The sequence below is a fragment of the Stegostoma tigrinum genome, chromosome 10, assembly GCF_030684315.1.
Source record: "Stegostoma tigrinum isolate sSteTig4 chromosome 10, sSteTig4.hap1, whole genome shotgun sequence".
Lineage (NCBI taxonomy): Eukaryota > Metazoa > Chordata > Chondrichthyes > Orectolobiformes > Stegostomatidae > Stegostoma > Stegostoma tigrinum.
The window spans coordinates 94,213,901-94,233,479 of record NC_081363.1 but is presented as its reverse complement, the minus strand read 5'-3'; the positions used below and the strand labels follow the sequence as shown (position 1 = coordinate 94,233,479).

General features: G+C 46.3%; 1 long non-coding RNA gene and 1 pseudogene across 4 annotated transcripts; one reads left to right on the top strand and one right to left on the bottom strand.

Annotated features, from left to right (window-relative positions):
- Positions 1–1,920: 1,920 nt before the first annotated feature.
- Positions 1,921–2,095, top strand: LOC132210114 (U2 spliceosomal RNA; annotated as a pseudogene).
- Positions 2,096–3,872: 1,777 nt separating this feature from the next.
- On the bottom strand, positions 3,873–18,710 carry LOC132210083 (uncharacterized). Of its 4 annotated transcripts, none has more exons than XR_009446278.1 (3): positions 18,534–18,710; positions 7,016–15,679; positions 3,873–5,724 (listed from the first exon to the last, which is right to left on the bottom strand). It is a non-coding gene; the product is annotated as an uncharacterized LOC132210083 (long non-coding RNA). The 4 variants fall into 4 exon arrangements; XR_009446277.1 differs by having other exon boundaries at positions 3,873–10,941; positions 13,417–15,679; XR_009446276.1 differs by having other exon boundaries at positions 3,873–13,699; positions 13,823–15,679.
- Between the last annotated feature and the right edge of the window lie 869 nt (positions 18,711–19,579).

The following is a 19,579-nucleotide window of genomic DNA, read 5'->3' as shown; positions in this document are numbered from 1 at the left end:
TGACAGGGTCTCTCATGCTTACATGAGGGACATCCTCCCCAAATTGGGGTTTGGAGAGGGCATCCGCAATTGGATCCGACTGCTGTACACCAACATTGTTAGCGCAGTCTCGATCGACGGGTGGGAATCAGACAGTTTTCCCGTCAGATCTGGAGTCAGGCAGGGCTGCCCGCTCTCTCTTGCCTTGCTAGTGTGCTGTATGGAGCCCTTCGCCACATCCATCAGGAAGACGTGAGCCTGAAGGGCGTGACTATCCCAGGCAGCGGAGGCCTTCAGGTCAAGACCTCCTTGTACGTGGACGATGTCGCCGTCTTCTGCACCGATCGTCGGTCGGTGAGTAGGCTGTTGGACATCTGCAGCCAGTTTGAACTGGCCTCGGGTGCCAAAGTCAATCGGGGTAAGAGCGAGGCCATGTTCTTTGGGAACTGGGACGACAGCTCCTTCATCTCCTTCACCGTCAGGACAGACTATCTGAAGGTGCTGGGTGTTTGGTTCGGTGGAGCTGGGACGTGCACAAAGACTTGGGAGGAGTATATCTCCAAACTGAGGCAGAAGCTCGGCAGGTGGACACTCCGGTCCCTCTGGATCGCGGGTAAAAACCTGGTTGTCAGGTGCGAGGGGCTTTCAGTACTCTTGTATGTGGCACAGGCCTGGCCTATTTCCTGGACCTGCGCCGCTGCGGTCACCCGGGCCATCTTCCACTTCATTTGGGGGTCGAGGATGGACCGGGTTCGCAGGGACACCATGTGCAAAGACCTTGAAAATGGGGGAAGGGCGTACCGAACGCCACCCTCACCCTGATGGCTACCTTTGTGTGCGGCTGCATCAAGCTGTGCGTAGTTCCTCAGTACGCAAACACGAAGTGTCACTACTTACTGAGTATCTACCTGCCCCCGGTGTGGTGAAGGATGGGCTTGGCCTTGGCCTCATTGCTGCGGATCGCTCCGAGTAGTTGGACTGTCCCATACCACCTGTCCTTCGTGGAGAAATTTTTGAAGGGAAACACTTTTGACCACAAGGCCGTCAGGCACTGGTCAGCACGTAGTATCCTCGAGACATTGAGGAAAAGGAGAGGGTGGATCCTGTAGTGTGGCTCCCCCCGCAGACTGCCACAGTTGTTTGGCAGAATGCCTCATCGCCAGAACTTTCAAACAAGCACAAGGACATTGCTTGGTTGGCGGTGAGAGGGGCTCTGCCAGTGAGATCCTTTATGCATGCCCGGAATCTCTGCGCCACCGCACGCTGTCCTCAAGGCGGCTGCGGTGAGGGCGGGGCGCGGTGGCGTGGTAACAAGACTGTCGATCACCTCCTTCTGGAGCGTGCCTATGCGCAGGAGGTCTGGCGGGGGATGCAGTGGTAGTTGTCAAGGTTTGTCCCGAGCAGCTCCGCGATACAGGACTCCATGCTCTATGGTCTGAATCCCGGGACGCACACCGAGACCAACATCAACTGTGCCTGGAGGACAAGCAATGCGGTGAAAGACGCTCTTTGGTCTGCCCACAACTTGCTGGTCTTCCAGCTGAAAGAACTGACCCCAACCGCGTTTTGCAGACTGACACACTCCAAGGTTCAGGACTACATGCCGAGGGACACACTAAAGCTTGGGGCAGCTGCCGCCAAGGCACGGTGGGGAAAGACCACCGTATGAAACCCCTTGTCCAGAATAGAAACAAGGGCCCTATCTAGTAACTGGGCCCAGCTGCCGCCTTCCCCAACTGGTCAGGGAGGCCAACGGGGACGGTGCGGGAAGATGACTGCCAGGGTATTTTTCTTTTTTTTTGTTTCGCTTTTGCTTTTGCTTTGTTTTGTGTTTTTTTCCTTTAGTTGGTGCACATACCCCCCTGGGCAACAAGGAGCAGCTTGCATGACTGGGTAGGTGTATAAATATGTTTTATTTTTTGTACATCTTCTGACTGAAGTATACTTTTTCCAATAAAAAAAATCTGTTCTTATCAGCTTTAATATCTGACATGTCCTTTACTTAAGGACCCTATGTTAACCTGATTTTTAGAGCAGGAATTGGAACAGGGGCTTGCTCCATCCTCTCCACACATCATCCTGGTATTGCAGTGTTTCCAGGAATGGTGCACACTCATTAAACCAAGTTTAAAAAACAGCCTGATCAACACTCGAAGGACGGTGTCAGACATCAGACTTCCTGTTCCTTCAGTTCTACTTGGCCTGTTATCTCAGATTGTCCATCTGCTCAACACTCTGGAACCATAACAGCCCTTCAGCCCAACAAATCCACACCAAACCTCAGAGCATCGCAGCCAGACCTATAACCCACCGGAACTACCTCTCCCTAAACACTACAGGCAATTTAACATGGCTAATCCGCCTAACCTGCACATCTTTGGACTGTGGGAGCACTCTGAGGAAACGCACAGACACAGGGAGAATGTGCAAACTCCACACAGGCAGTCAGTCACCCAAGGCTGGAATCAAACACGTGTCCTGGTGCTGCCACCAAAAGTGCTTTCTCTCAGTACTCTCACCCAACCTTCTCCAACTACACTTGTTCCAAGGTACCTGTTAATCTCTCCTTTTCTGCATGTTCAGCACTTGTTCTGAATGTTAGTGCCTCATCCCTGGTACATGCCGCATCTTCCCACCAACACCATCCCTGAAAATCCACACATGGCATCAGAAGTAAAAGAAAAGAGCCTGCCCAGACTACCTCATTACAAATAGCATTTCAGAATTAAAAAAAAGATGAAGCTATCGAAGTATTCACTCATTTTGACTCTGATGACGACGACTTGGGACATATTGAACTAGAGATTTTGGAAACACTGAGCCAGGAAACGATACGGTGTATACAAATGCACATTTTTCATTTGAGTACAACAGCAACCAAACAAGTGTGCATGTGACTGCTTTATTTTTCACAAGTCAAGGCCTGTGAGTTTCATCAGATTACCACCTCTCACATTAGCCAGACCAAGAGATATTTGCAAATCTAGCAAAATGAGCCAGAAGTTAAATAAAAATGCTACATCAAGATGCAGAATTGCCTGTCCAAAGTACATTCTTGCTGTCAGAACTCTACAAGCTTTTCAGCACCTGAGACATGTTCTGCCACAATATCTCTGCCTTTCCCTGGCATTTTTGCACTTCATAGTCTCAACTAGAACCAAATGTCTCTCAGTGCTCCTGTCTTGCCTGGTGTTTATCACAGGCATAAGCCAGGCAGCTTAGCATCGTTATTACCAGCAGTCAGTCAAGGGCTGGTCAGTAGCTGTGTCAACAAACACATGTTTCGACCAAATGGTCACGTCGCAAAGTCTCAGGGAAACAGTTCTCAGTCAGGGCAAGGGAGACAGGATTCAGTCAGGAGATCCTGACACAGCACGTCCAAGGAATCATTCAATATCAGCCATTTGGGGCAAGCAGGATTTGGGAATCTGTATCGCTACAGTACAGAGAGGTGGCCACACTCACCACTAATTACATTCTCAAAATGCTCCAGTAGATTTGTTGAGCCTGAGTTATGATCATCAAGCAGACCCTGTCCATTCCTGCCATTGGGGGTCAGTTTGATGAAATTCTCAAGGTGTTCCTGAGTTTGGGACGTTCAAGTCCATAGCTCCCTGAAATAGCAACACAAGTGGATAAGACGGTGAAGAATTTCACTTCCATGGTACACAGCATCAGGATCTGGTCAACTTTGATATCTGGCTCATAAGTGAGATGAGGTTTTTTTGTCAAACACATCAAAGTATGCATTGTTCCTACGAGAACAACTGTGGTTCCATTCATGCTTTTTTTTTGTTTCAACCATGAAATGGCTACAGCTTAATCAAAAGTGAAAGTGACCATCAACCAGTTTGAACTGTTGGTTGTCAAATAAATTAAGACAGAGATAAATGTATTTGCAGGAGTTTTTTTTAAATTAATTTTTAAAACTTCATTCATGGGATCTTGATATCCCTGGATAAGAATGGCAGTTTCCTTCCCTAAAAGACATAGGTTTTTCCAACAATGAAAACAGATTTACAGTCATCATTAGATTCTTATTTCAGATTTTTTTGTTTAAACTCAAATTCTACCATCTGGAATGGTGGGTTTCAAACCTAGGTCCCCAGACCGTTATCTCAGTCTCTGTGGAGTAATGGACAGAAGAATAAATAGAAAATAAACCAAGACATTGTGTGATATCTAGTGTATATGTATTCATCATGAGATCCATCACTGCTATGGACAACAGGTAAGGATCTGAGGAGACTGCATTTCCCCCGGACAGAGTCACAATGGTCACCAGGTTTCATAGCTGATTGCATTTTCCCAATCAGGGATTATAGTACAGGACTCATCCCAATCTTTTGTTTCGATTTAAAACTTTCATTTTGTGGATAAAAAACAAAAGGAAAGATTGCATTGTTTCCAATAAACAAATATCTATTAAAAATTGAAACATGTCTGTGGAGAGCAATAGAATCTGTAATGGTAAAGGTGTGCAGACATGTTGACCAAGCATAACTAACAAATAAAGGGCCATCGAGATCATCATAGAATTCCTACAGTGTGGAAGACGGCCATTCAGTCCATTGAGTCCACACGAACCCTCCAAAGAGCATCCCACCCAGTCTCACACCCTACTCTGTCCTTGCATTTTGCATACGTGACACTATGGGCAATTTAGCATAGTCAATCTACCCAATTTGCATATTTTTTGGACTGTGGGAGGAAACTAGAGCACCTGGAGGAAACCCACGCAGGCAGGGTACGGGTAAGACACTCTTCATAAGTTCAGTGTGGACTTGATGGGCTAAATGGTCTGCTTCCACACCAGAGGGATCCTATGGTCTCCAGAAGCAAGCCCAAAAAACATGGTTAGTATAAGCTAACAGCAGAATCAAAAACCAACTTCACAGTTACTCAGAAATTTGCTGCTAGTTCACCAGTCCTGATGAACCAGGAAATCCCTTTTCACGTACCGTGCGGGTGGATAGTCTTTCGTCAGTGTGAATGTGTCGATGTGTCATGACAACTTGACTATTTCCAAGCTCTACCTTACAGATACACAACTGATATTAACATTTTATCCACAATACCAGTACCTTTAATTGCACAGGGATCAGTAACATCAGTACAAACAGCCCAAAACCATGGTTCATTTGATGGAGTGACAGCAAAATCCTTCAACTGTGCTTCTTTGTGAACTCACTGGTGTGTTAACAGTTTGGATGACTGAGTGAATGCTTTCCCACATTTAGAGCAGGTGAATGGTCTCTCCCCCATGTCACTGAGCTGGTGTAAGGACATTTCAGATGAATCTTCACAGATCATGTGCATTTCTCCCCACTGTGAGAACTGCTTTTTCCTTCAGTGTTCAAAATCCTGAGGTAATTGAGTTGTGATAAACAAAGTGACTGTCAGATCTGGATGTGTTCCTGTTTGAATTCTCCAACTGTAGACTAAGCTTTCAAACAGAAAGCAAGTGCAGTGAGCGAGGAACCAGAAGAACACACACAGATTGTGAAACTGAGAAATCCTCTGGACATTTGTGGAGCGACACTTGGGGAATATGCTGGATTATCATTAGAACAAATTCATAAATAAATATCCTCCAGGTAAGGGATCCAGTCAGTGTTTGCACAAAACTCCTGAAAGAGAGGTGGGAGAGCCAGGGAGGAAGGACAGGCATTGTATAGATCTGTAACTCAGTCTTTCAGAGGGATCGAAAGACTAAGAACAGTGCAGAAGTAAAATTGTGGAAATCTGAAATGAAAACAAAAAATGCTTAGTCAGAGTTGTACACCACGAAACAATCCCTTTGGTCCCAGTTGTCCATGCTGACCAGATATCCCAAATTAATCTAATCCCATTTGCAAGCATTTGACGTATATTCCTCTAAACCCTTCCTATTCACATGCCCATCCAGATGCCTCTCAAAATGTCATAATTGTCCCAGCTTCCACCAGTTCCTCTAGCAGGTCATTCTACACAGGCACCACCCACCTTCCCTTTTAAAAAATAACTTTCCCTCTCAGCTTAAACTGGCTACTCACCCTATGCCCACCATAATTTTATTAACTTCTATAAGGTCACCTCTCAGCCTTCAATGCTCCAGGGAAAACAGCCCCAGTGTATTCAGCCTCTCTCTACAGCTCAAAATTTCCAACTCTTCCAACATCCTTGTAAATCTTTTCTGCACCCTGCCAAGTTTAACAGCATCATTCCTACAGCAGGGAGCCCAGAACTGAACAGTATTCCAAACACAGCATAATCAATGCCTTAGTCAGCCTATAACATGACCTCCCAACTCCTACACTCAATGCACTGACCAATAAATGCAGCATAGCAAATATCATCTTCACTACCTTCTGTACCGACAATCCACCTTCAAGGAACTGTGCACCTGCACCCCAAGGAGTCTCTGTTGTGTAACAGTCCCCAGGGCATCATCAGTAACTGTTTCAGCCCTGCCCTGATTTTCAATACCATAATGCAATATCTCGCATTTATCCAAACTAAACTGATTTCTAGCACTCCTCGGCCCATCGACCCATCTGATTAAGTTCCCATTGTACTTGGAGGCAAACTTCTTTGCTGTTTACTACACCAACAATTTGTGTCATCTGCACACTTACTAACCATTCCTCTAATATTCATTCCACATGATTTGTATCAACGACAAAAAGCAGTGGACCCAGCACCGATCCTTGCAGCACACTGCTGTTCATAGTCCTCCAGACTGAAAAAATAGACACCCACCCCCCACCCATGATCTTGTATCCTACCTTCAAGCCAATTTTGTTTCAAATAACTAACTCTCCCTGGATTCCATTTGATCTAATCTTGCTTAACAGTCTGTCATGTGGAGCTTTGGTGAATGCCTTGCTGAAGTCCATATAGACAATGTCCACTGCTTTGCCTTCTTCAAAAAACTCAGTCAAGTTAGTGAGACAAGATTCCCCACTCTCAAAGCCATGTTGACTATCCCTAATGAGTCTTTGCTTCTCTAAACACATGCAAATCCAGTCCCTCAGAATCCCCTCCAGCAACTTACCCAACACTGACATCAGTCTCAACGGTCGATGGTCCTCCGGCTTTTCCTTAAAGAATGGCACCACATTAGCCACCCGGCCTTCTGGCACTTCACCAGTGTCTATCAGTGATGCAAATATCTCAGCAAGGGACCCAGCGGTAGTACATGTTCCAGGACAGCAAAAGGGAAATGCCCTGAAGCCTCACCACCCTCTGTTTGTGGGTAACACCTGATCAGGTGCCAGGGACCTATCCACCTTTATGCAGTTTAAGATGTACAGCACCTAAACCACTGTAATATGGACACTTTTCACAACTCATTATTTATGTCTCCAAGCTCTCTAGCTTCCATATCCTTCTCTGCATTAAATACTCATGTGAAACACTTATTTACTATCTCAGCCTCTTGTCTTTTTTTAAATATGTCTTTCTCCTCTCATCTTACACGTGTCCCCTTGTCTTGAAATCGCCCAACCCTAGGGAAAAAAGCCCTTAATAGCAACATAATATGTGCCCTCATGATTTTATAAGCCTCTGTAAGGTCACCCCTTAACCTCCTATGCTCCAGTGAGAAAAGTCCTAGCTTTGGCAGTCTATTTTAATAATCAAGCCCATCATTCCTGGCAACATCCCAGCAAATCTTTCCTGACCTGTCTCCAGTTTAATAATAACATCTTTCCTGTAACAGGGTGACCAGAACTGCACACAATACCTCAAATGAAGCTTCACCATGTCCTGTACAATCTCAACATAACATCCAAACTCCGAGACTCCAAAGGTTGAGCAATGAAGGCAAGTGTGCGAAACAACTTATTAACCAGCCTGTCTACCGGTCTCCATAAACTTCAAAGTAGTATGTACCTGAATCTCCGCATTTCTCTGTTCCACAACACTACCCTGGGTGCAACCATCAACTGTGTAAGTCCTACACTTGTTCATTTTACCAAAATACAATGTCTCACGTTTATTCAAATTGAACTTCATCCTCCACTCCTCAACCCATTGAGCCAATTGATCAAGATCTTGCTGTCATCTTAGATAACCTTCACTAACCACTATAAACACCATTTCTAGCATCATCTGCAAACTTATTAATTTTGTCCCTTAAATTCTCTTCCAAATCATTTATGTTAACGAGAAACAAAGAAGTTGACCCTGTACCGATTGCTGTGGAACACGCTGGTTACAGAACTCCACTCTGAAAAATCCTCCAGCACCACGGTCTCTCCTACAACTCAGCCAATTCTGCTTCCAATTAGCAAGCTCTTCCTGAATCACATGTGATCTCACTTTCCTCATCAGTCTAGCATGTGGAACCCTGTCAAAGGCTTCACTCTCATTCTAGAGGTGATGCAAATCTGACCCAATTCCCTTGCCATTTGTCCAACGCTCTCTTGATCATGCCTTAAAAAGTTAATCCCAACTCTCTTTTGATCAGAACTGCTAAATCTGCATCCAGCTGCCATTCAGACTGTTCCAGGTCCTGGGAACTTGCTGAGTCAAGTAATCTTCACATTTTCACCCTGCATTATTTGCCAATTATCTGAGTGTTGTATTCTGCGGTTACCAACGTTGACATGGTTAATAATTTTTCTCTCTCTGCAAACTAATATCCTGGAAACAAATCTACAACTCGACAAAATCATTGCTAATTAGCCCCAAGGAGAATTATCTCAGCTTCGTCTAGCTCTCTCCAAACCAGAAACCCATCATAATTTTAATTTACTTATGGGATATCTGGGCAAAGACCACTAATATTGATTGCCCATTTTTATTTGATTTGGAGAAAGTGATGGTGAACCACTTCCTGCGACTGCTGCACTCCACGTGCTGTAAGTACACCTCTGCGCTGTTTAGACGATAATCTGCCCTGAAGCCTCACCACCCTTTCTATCACAGGAATCATACCTCAAACCTCACTACCCTCCCTATCATGAGAATGACCCTCAAGCCTCACGACTTGCACTATTGCAGCCATCACCTCGAGCCTCACCACCCTCCACATTGCTGGAATCCCTCTCCAGCCTCACGACCTGCCTATCGTTGGAATCCCTCTCTAGCCTCTGAATTCTCACCATCTCTGTAGATTCCTCCAGTCTCACAAACCTCACCTCTAATCTCCTCCAGATTTCAAGGTGAGAGGGGAAAGATTAAGGGGGATATGTGTGGTAAATTCTTTACACAGCAGGTGGAGTGTGCCTGGAACGCACTGCCAGCGGAGGTGGTAGAGGTGGGCACGATAGCATCATTTAAGATGTATCTAGACAGATACATGAATGGGCAGGGAGCAGAGGGATACAGATCATTGGAAAATAGGTGACAGGTCTGGACAGAGGATCTGGATTGGCACAGGCTTACAGGGCCGAAGGGCCTGTTCCTGTTCTGTAATTTTCTTCGTTCTTTGTTCAACACCCTCCTGTCTCTCTAAATTCCTCCAGCCCATATAAACTTCCTCAGCTCTAATTGTCTTTACCCTCACAAAGCTCCCTTTGTTTGACATCTAGTCCAGCCTCACAATCCTCACCATTTCTGTAACCTCCTCCGACCTCACTTTTCCGGACATTTGAAATCTTCTCCAGTCTCAGAACCCTTCCAGTCTCACAAATCTCAATATGTCCCTTCCTCTCATACAGTCCTAATGATGATGCCCCATTTTTATTCCTCCACTTGATGGTGGCACTTGCAATTTCCTGGGATTCAAGCTCCAGAAATTCCTGGTAAACCACTTCATCTTTGTACCTCACTTTTCTCCAGAAAACACTGAGCAATCATGAGTCATTCATTCTAATATCTTATTTTCTGAAATGGCTTGAAATATTGCTGGGCATCTTCCTATGTGAAGTGTCCCAGAGGTCTACAGTACAGAAAGAGGCTCTGTGGCCCATTCAGCCTGTGCCAGTTAAAAAAAAACCATTACCTAACTACTCTAATCTAATTTTCCAGCACTTGGCCCATAGACTTGTCTGCATTGGCATCACAAGTGGGCATCTAAATATGCCTTAAACGCTATGAGGATCTCTGTGCCTACCACCCTCAGAGAGAGTGAGGTTCAGTGCCATTGTCACAGCATGATGACATCACAGACAGGAACAGAGACGAACTGAGTCTGTGCAAACCAAGGATCCCCCACACACTGTGAAGGACGGGAGGGTCCCTGATAGGGGGCAGAGGAGATTTAACAGAATGGTTTGTAGGAAGAGGGTTTTTAGTTGCATGGTTAGGGCTGTTTTTGTTTTACATTATTCTTTCATGTGACTTGGGTGTTGCTGGTACTTATTGAGAATATCCATCTACAATAGATGAACTCTCCTTCTCAACCTCTCCCCTTGCCTGGGGTGTGGTAATCTTCAGGTTAAACCAGCCCTATGGTCAAGTAGGACTACGGTGACATTACCTTTGACACAGTGATGCCACTGTGCCTCAGTGGTGTAGAGGGGAATGTTGAATGTGGTGGATGGGACACCACTCTGACACAGTGCTTCATCTGGAGGATGTTCACTTTCTTTCATATTGTCAGGGCTGCACTGATGCAGGGAAGTGGAAAATGTTTCAACATCCATTCATGGATGAGTTCCTTATCGACAGCAAACAAAGTCAGTCATTGGGGAATCAGGTGTTTGGGGAAACAGATTATTCTCCTTGTAACAAACGGTTTTGAGGGGACCTTTGACAGATGTTTACAAAAGATATACATTACAATGATAAAACGTACACCCACTCATCAACTGACCAGACAAATGATTACAGGACATATATTGAAAGTTTACGGGACGATCTATCGAGAGATGGGGTGATTTAAAAGAGAAATTTTACGTGGCAAATGGGAGATGAGCAGGAACACAATACTCATATAATGCGAATATCCAGGTCCTGATGAATTGAGTAATTCTGTCAGAGTTTGGTGTTACAATTATTGAGCTTCCCACCTGAAAGTCCACTTGTAATATCCTGTAACACAAATTCATAAAATCCATCAGTCAGTCCGGTTAGAAATTCACACCATCCCCTCCTCCTGGCCGAGGATAACTGTGCATTGTTCCTGCTACACATTATCCCTTGTGGGGGTCAGCAGTTGATTCAGGGGGAAATGTATTGGGGTTTCTAGGAATTTCCACCTTGGGACTTCATGTCACTAAACAAATCAGCAGGTTTTTGACACATGGCAAAGAATTCCTGAGAGTTAGTGAGATGCAGACAGCTGGATTCGCTTCCTATTCTTTCCTTCTGTGCTGCTGCAGTGCCACAATGAGACAATGGGCTGGAAAAGCTGATGCAGCTTGATGGACAAGTTGTCTCGATTCTGAGCAATGGACAGTAAGCTTCTGGTCATTCAAAAGAATGTCCCTTAAAAAGATAGCAATTACATATGCGCCATGTTGCCCAGTGCTCCCAACAAAAAGAATGAGGGAGGATCTCAAAAAAAAGGGGATAACAGTCAAGTTCCATGAGGGTTACGGTTTATGGAGAGACAGATAAATGGGCGACAAGTTGGCAAATGGAGTACAACTGTGGGAAAATGTGAAGTTGTTCATTTCAGGAGACAACCAAAGAATACAGTGTTGCTTAAAAGGTAAAATCTGTGGAAAACTGTAACACAACGGGACTCAGGAATAATTGTGCAGGAAACACAAAGCGAGCACACAGTTGCAACAGGTAATCCGGGAGGGTAATGGGATGTTAGCCCTTATGTCAAGGTGTTTGCAGTATAAGAGTTTGGAATACATGTCTTAGGGCAAATGTACAAATTGCTGGCAAGACAACATCTGGAGGAACGCGAGCAGCTTTTTTGGTCCACTTATTCGAGCAAGTATATCACTTCACTGGAGGCATTTCAGAGAAGATGGACTAGCACGATCACTGGTTTGGAGGGACTATCATTTAAGCTAAGACTGAACAGGCCTGGAATCTATTATTTAGATAATTGAAGATGGAGAGACGAGCTAATTAAAAATATAGGATTCTTAAGTGGGTTTACAGGATAAATGCTGAAGGGATATTTCCCATCGTGGGAGCAGATTCCTGATCAGGCAGACAATAGAGGGTTCTCTTTTGGAATCGTCAAGTTTAAGGCAACACAGACATGGGTAAGGGGTTTCGGTCACAAATGAGCTGGAGTGAGGTGGAGAGGAGGAGCATTTTAGAGATTGAAATTTCTGACATGTGATTGAGAAGATGTATGTTAGGGTGTTCATCATGAGGCCAGATGTGAGAACATTATTGAGAAGAGTGCAGTTCAACCTCAGACAGTTCCCAGCGAGAGGGATGGATTCAGTACAGTAGTAAGGAAAAGTAATTTGTAATAATAACTGACAGGAACATGTTTAACTATCACAAAGTGTTATTGGAGGAAATTTCAGCTAATCAAGTAGTGGAAGTATGATAAGCAGTTTTATAATTGAGTACCAGTGGAGCAAAGGAGAGTGATGAGGGGGGAGTGAGATCTGAACATTGTAGAATACATGCAAAACCTGACAGTGCTTGTGGAAGACCTCGCCTCCTGGCAGTATGTCGGTGAGAAACAGGATGGACCAAGGATAGACCCTTGAGGGACAACGACGACATTGATTTCAGGCAGGAGTGGAGATGGAGTGGGATTTTCCAATGACGGTGAGGTCAAACATTGGTTTTAAACAGAATGGGTGAGAAGGACATAACCAGAAAAGAGAAGCAGACAGAACAAGTAACAATATCTGCGAATTGGCATGGGTGGGGGAAAGAGCGAGAGCGCGAATATTTGGAGTTTAAGAGAATAGGGAAAAGGGTTAGGATAAGTTCTGATAAGGCTTGACATGGGACTGGACAAAGAAGCAAGTTTAAGCCTAAAACGAGGAGCAACGTGCCAGGCAATTTGGTTTGGTGGGCTCGTGGAAGAGAGGGAAGCAGCAGAGGCAGTTGATTGGATTGTCTCAATCTTAGTGGCATAGAAACTCCATGTGTCTCCCTCACTTGCTGTTGCAGGGGAGGATGGAGGAGACAGGATGATGGACAGCGTTTTGCAACGAAAAAAAGCCTGCATTGGTGATATTAACTTTTATCTAAAATATTAAAATGTACAACAGAAGTCTGGGTCGAATCCCATCGCAGCAAATGGTGGAATTTGAATTCAATTTAAAAAAGACTGGAATTTAGTATCAGCTGGTTGCCATGGAACCATTGCTAATGGCAGAAAACAAAAACAAAAAAATCTAATGTCCTTCAGGGAAAGAAATTTGCCAACCAAGCCACTCAGTTGCAAAATCTCAACAAAGGTATGAAGCTGGGTGGCCCACTTGGCATCTACCAAAGCACGAGGAAAGACACCTGCAGAATTAGTCCTATCGACCACACAAACTCCTCTTTACTCATATCTGGGGCGAGCAGCAAAACTTGGAGAGGTGACTCAAAGTCTAGACAAGAAACAGCATCAGACTCATGGAAACTAACCTTACAGACAACGACACATCACCACTGTCCTCAGTGAAGGCCTGTCCCACGAGCAGGACAGACCCGGCAGACGTGGCAACACAGTGCTATTCTGACTGGATTATTTGTCCTGAGAGTACTCGACATCGACGCCTGGAAGTCTCATGGCTCCTGCTGGTTACCATGTATCATCCTTCCTCGGTTGATAAATTGGCAGCATTATTATTGCTAGATTATTAATCCAGAGACCCAGATAGCATTCTGCGGACCTGGGTTCGAATGCTGCCATGGCAGATGGCGAAACCTGAATTAAGTAATTATCTGGAATTAACGAGTCTAATGATGACCATGAAACCATTGCTGATTATCAGGGAAGACTCATCTGGTTCATTTGCATCCTTTTGGGAAGGAAATCTGCCATCCTTACCTGGTCTGCAATACATGTGACTCCAAACCCACAGCAATGCGGTTGACTGTATCTTGGATTCTCCAGCATCTGCAGTTCCCATTATCACTGATACAATACCCACCATTGCGTTGGGTGGCACGAACTTCAGCTGAAAGAGACAGACTTGGAACAGACACAGGAACTCAAAACCAGATATCTATGAGGCTTTGTGGGACATCAACAGCAGAACTTAATCCAGCACAGTCTGTAACCTCGTGGCTTGGCATATCCTACAGACAACCATTAGCATTGATCCAAGGGATCAACACTGGTTGAACGGATAGTATCGGAGGGCATGCCAAGAGCAGCACCAGGCATACCTTAAAATAAGGTGCCAACCTCAAAACTACCAAACAGGACTATCTGCATGCCAAATAGCATAAGCAGCAAGAGTTAGAGCTGAGCCACCCCTAACCAATAGATGAAATGTAAGCTCTGCAGTTCTGCCACACCCAGTTGAGAATGGTGATGGACAATTAAGCAACTCACTGGAGGAAGCATGCCAAAAATCCTCATCCTTACAGACAGAGGAGCCCAACCTATCCACGCAAAAGATAAGACTGCAGCAAATTTCAGCCAAAAATGCCAATTGGATGATCCATCTCACCTTCTCCAGAGGTCCCCGACATCAGATGTGAGTTTTCATCCAATTTGATTCATTTCAAACAATATTAATAAGTGAATGAAAGGTTACAGACCCTGGCAACACTCTGGCAATGGTACCGATGACTAGTGCTCTAGAGCTTGCTAGCGCCAAGCCAAACTGTTTCAGTCCTGCTACAGCGCTGGCATCTATTGACAATTTGGAAAACTGCCCAGGTCCGTTCAGCACAAAAACACAGCAAATCCAACCCGACCAATTTCCCCTCAAGCAGTCTACTCTCTTATCATCAGTAAAGTGATGGAAGGTGTTGTCAACAGTGCTATTAAGCAACACTTACTCAGCAGTAACCTGCTCAGTGACACCCAGTTTGAGTCATGGCGAGCACTCGGTTCCTGATCTTATTACAGACTTGATCCACAAATTCACAAACAGCTGAATCCTGAGGTGAGGTGAGGGTAACTGCAGAGTCCTGCACCAAAACCACTTACTTCCACTTCAGTGACAATGACCCGACAGTGACACCTTAGTTTCAGCTCATCCGCTGAACCTCTCATCTATTCCTGTGTTACCTCTAGACTTAACTATCCAAACTCACTGCCAGTCGGCCTCCCACATTCAATGTCCTTGTAACCTCAAGAATACCTAAAATTCTGCTGCACACAAGTTCATTTGTACCAAGACCTGTTCACCCATCACTGCTGTGCTCCCTGACCCACAAAGGCTCCTATTTATAAAGCAACAATTTAAAAGTCCCACCCTTGATTTAATTCCTGGCTGTGATGAGCCCTATCTCCCTGCACCAGACAACCTTCAAGACTTCAACAACTCATTTAGTTTCAGACTCAAGTGTGTTTAATCATTGCTTCACTATTGGAGGCTGTTTCTACAGTTGCCAGGCAACATGGTCTGGAATTCCCATGATAAACCTCTTAGGTTTGCATTCCTTCTTTAAGATAGTCATAAAAACCTGCAAATTTAGTTACTTTTTGGTCACCTGACCTAATATGGGCTTACGTCAAAAGTTTCTTGATAATATTTTTGTGAAATGATAAAAATACAAATTGTTTGTTGATTTGGACATACACCATTAGCTCTCCAGTATTGCTAGATGAATGATCTATAACTTCTCAAATGGCCGCATTGTGGGAGCACCTTCGTCATACAAACTGCAGCAGGACACGAAAGTTAACCTTCTCCACAGGCAACAGGGCTTTGGCGACGATTGCTGGTATCTGTGGAAGGAGAAACAGTAAATGTTGCAGAAGTGCGAAATGAATGACAGAATAAAAATGCTGTCGAATTTGGTGGTCTGAAATGGAAGAAAAATGCACACTCTTTCTGGGAAAATATTTCCTGACTGTGAAAGATACCATTCAAAAATTAATCTGGTAAGAGAGCAGCACATGGTGAGGGGGTGGGGAGCAGTGGAAAATTTATTGACAAAAAAAGGTATAAGGAAGTAACAGTAAAACACTACAGAGATCAAATATATCCATCATTAGAGACTGAAGAGATTAAACACCGACAAAGGTGATCAGGGAGCACAGAAGTGACTAAGAGCAGTGCGAGCTGCTATTATCCCACACTCTGGGAACAAAATCCAGAAGAAACAAACATTTCTCTTGGACAAGAGATAATAGGAACTGCAGATGCTGGAGAATCCAAGATAACAAGTTGTGGAGCTGGATGAACACAGCAGGCCAAGGAGCAGGAAAGCTGACATTTCGGGCCTAGACCCATCATCAGAAATGGAGGAGGGGAAAGAGGTTTCTGAACTAAATAGGGAGACAGATCAAAGATGGAGAGAAAAGATATGTGGAGAGGAGACAGACAAGTCAAAGAGGCAGCACGGAGCAGGTAAAGGTGAGTATCGGTGGGGAGTTAGGGAGGTGATAGGTCAGTCCAGGGAGGTGGGATGAGGTTAGTCGGCAGGAAATGGGGGTGCAGCTCGAGGTGGGAGGAGGGAATAGGAGAGAGGAAGAACAGGTTAGGGAAGCAGAGACAACCTGGGCTAGTTTTGAGATGCAGTTGGGGGGAGGGGAGATTTTGAAGCTTGTGAAATCCACATTGACACCATTGGGCTGCAGGGTTGCCACGCAGAATACGACTTGCTGTTCCTGCAAACCTCGGGTGGCATCATTGTGGCAGTGCAGGTGCCTCACGATAGGCATTTCGTCTGAGGAAAGGGACGTGAAGTTGATTTGGTTCACGACTGGGAGGTGCAGTTGTTTACTGTGAACCGAGTGTAGGTGTTCTGCAAAGCGGTCCGCAAGTCTCCACTTGGTTTCCCCAATGTAGAGGAGGCCACAACGGGTACAGGGGATGCAGTATACCACATTAGCAGATGTGCAGGTGAACAACTGCTTGATGTAGAAAGTCTTCTTGGGGCTTGGGATGGGGGTGTGGGAGGAGGGAGGTGGTGTGGGGGCAAGTGTAGCACTTCCTGCGTTTGCAGGGAAGAGTGCCAGGTGTGGCGGGGCTGGAGGGGAGTGTGGAGCGGACAAGGAAGTTACGGAGAGTGTGGTCCCTCCGGAAAACAGGCAAGGGTGGGGAGGGGAAAGTGTCTTTGGTGTTGGGATCGGATTGCTGATGGCAGAAATGTCAGAGGATGATGCGTTAGATCCAGTGATTGGTGGGGTGGTACGTGAGGATGAGGGAGATTCTTGTTCGGTTGTTATTGCAGGGACGGTGTGCGAGTTAGGAGTTGTGGAAAAATACAGGAGACACGGTCAAGGGCATTCTCGATCAGTGTAGGGGGGTGCGGGTGAAATGAGGTGGGGGGTGGGGTTGCGGTCCTTGAAAAGGAACATCAGACATACGGGAGTGGAATCCTGGGAGCAGATGCGGTGGAGTTGAAGGAATTGGGAATAGCAGATGGCATTTTTTGAGGGCAGTGGGTGGGAGGTGGTGTATTCTAGGTAGCTGAGAGAGAGTCGGTGGGCTTGAAATGGATTTTGGTTTGTAGACGGTTGCCTACGATGGAAACATAGGGCCAGGAAGGTGAGAGAGCTGTTAAGAGATGGCTCAGGTGAACTTAAGGTTGGGGTGGTAGGTGTTGGTGAAGTGGATGAACTGTTCGAGCTCCTTGTGGGAGCACGAGGCAGTGCCGATACAGCAATCCATGCACCAGACGAAGAGGTGGGGTTCAGGGCCAGTGTATGTACGGAAGAGGGATTGTTCCGACAAAGAGGCAGGCATAGCTTGGGCCCATGCGGGTACCCACGGCCATCCCGTGTGTCTGTAGGAGGTGGGAGGAGTTGATAGAGAAGTTGTTGAGGGTGAGGACAAGTTCACCTAAGCGCATAAGGGGGTCAGTAGAGGGGACCTGGTCAGACCTGCAGGACAAGAAACAGCGTAGGGCTTTTAGGCCATCTGCACGGGGAAATGCAGGTGCTAATGTGGTATACTGCATCCGCTGTACCCATTGTGGCCTCCTCTACATCAGGGAAACCAAGCAGAGGCATGGGGGCCACTTTACAGAACACCTACACTCAGTTCGCAATAAACAACTGCTCATCCCCGCCTCCCTCACCTGTTCTTCCTCTCACCTATCCCCTCCTCCCTAGACTGACCTATCCCCTCCCCACATCCCCACCTGCACTCACCTTGACCTGCTCCATCCCCACCTCTAACTTGTCTGTCTCCTCTCCACCTGCCTCCCCCTCTCTCCCTATTTATTTCAGAATCCCCTTCCCCTCCCCCATTTCTGAAGGGTGTAGGCCCGAAAACGCCAGCTTTCCTGCCCCTCTGATGCTGCCTGTCCTGCTGTGTTCCTCCAGCCCCACATCTTTCTCTCACTTTCAGCCAGACGGCTGCGCATGCGCCCAGCTTCACCCCGGCCTTTTCAAAGTTAAAGCCGCCGCGCATGCGCCCCGCGGATCTTTGCCCCCAATAAAAATGGTGACGGTCACACGGGCCTATCGCCATCTGAGGCATTGATTTGTTTTCTGCAAACCTGAGTCTGGGAGTTTCAAATGTGTGTTTTCCGACGTGCACTAACTGTTCGTAAAACTTCGAAACCCATACGAATATCACTTCCCTCCAGCTTGCTGCCGTTTTGCTTTCTTTTCCGTGGCCTGCTCTTACCTCAATTGTACAAATCTTGGTCTCAGCGAAGGATCTAGGCCCGAAACGCCAGCTTTCCTGCTCCTCTGATACAGCTTGACCTGCTGTGTTCATCCAGCTACACACCGCGTTATCTCGGATTCTCCGGCTTCAGCGACTCCGGACCGCTCGCGTGGATGATCACGTGGTTTTCACTGATCCCGCCCACTCTTCATTCCGATTGGGCGACATCCGCCCGGTCATGCACGGCACACTTGTGCTTCTGAGATAATGGGAACTGCAGATGCTGGAGATTCCAAGATAATAAAATGTGAGGCTGGATGAACACAGCAGGCCAAGCAGCATCTCAGGAGCACAAAAGCTGACGTTTCGGGCCTAGACCCTTCATCAGAGAGGGGGATGGGGGGAGGGAACTGGAATAAATAGGGAGAGAGGGAGAGGCGGACCGAAGATGGAGAGTAAAGAAGATAGGTGGAGAGAGTGTAGGTGGGGAGGTAGGGAGGGGATAGGTCAGTCCAGGGAAGACGGACAGGTCAAGGGGGTGGGATGAGGTTAGTAGGTAGCTGGGGGTGCGGCTTGGGGTGGGAGGAAGGGATGGGTGAGAGGAAGAACCGGTTAGGGAGGCAGAGACAGGTTGGACTGGTTTTGGGATGCAGTGGGTGGGGGGGAAGAGCTGGGCTGGTTGTGTGGTGCAGTGTGGGGAGGGGACGAACTGGGCTGGTTGAGGGATGCAGTGGGGGAAGGGGAGATTTTGAAACTGGTGAAGTCCACATTGATACCATATGGCTGCAGGGTTCCCAGGCGGAATATGAGTTGCTGTTCCTGCAACCTTCGGGTGGCATCATTGTGGCAGTGCAGGAGGCCCATGATGGACATGTCATCAAGAGAATGGGAGGGGGAGTGGAAATGGTTTGCGACTGGGAGGTGCAGTTGTTTTTTGCGAACTGAGCGGAGGTGTTCTGCAAAGCGGTCCCCAAGCCTCCGCTTGGTTTCCCCAATGTAGATGAAGCCGCACCGGGTACAGTGGATGCAGTATACCACATTGGCAGATGTGCAGGTGAACCTCT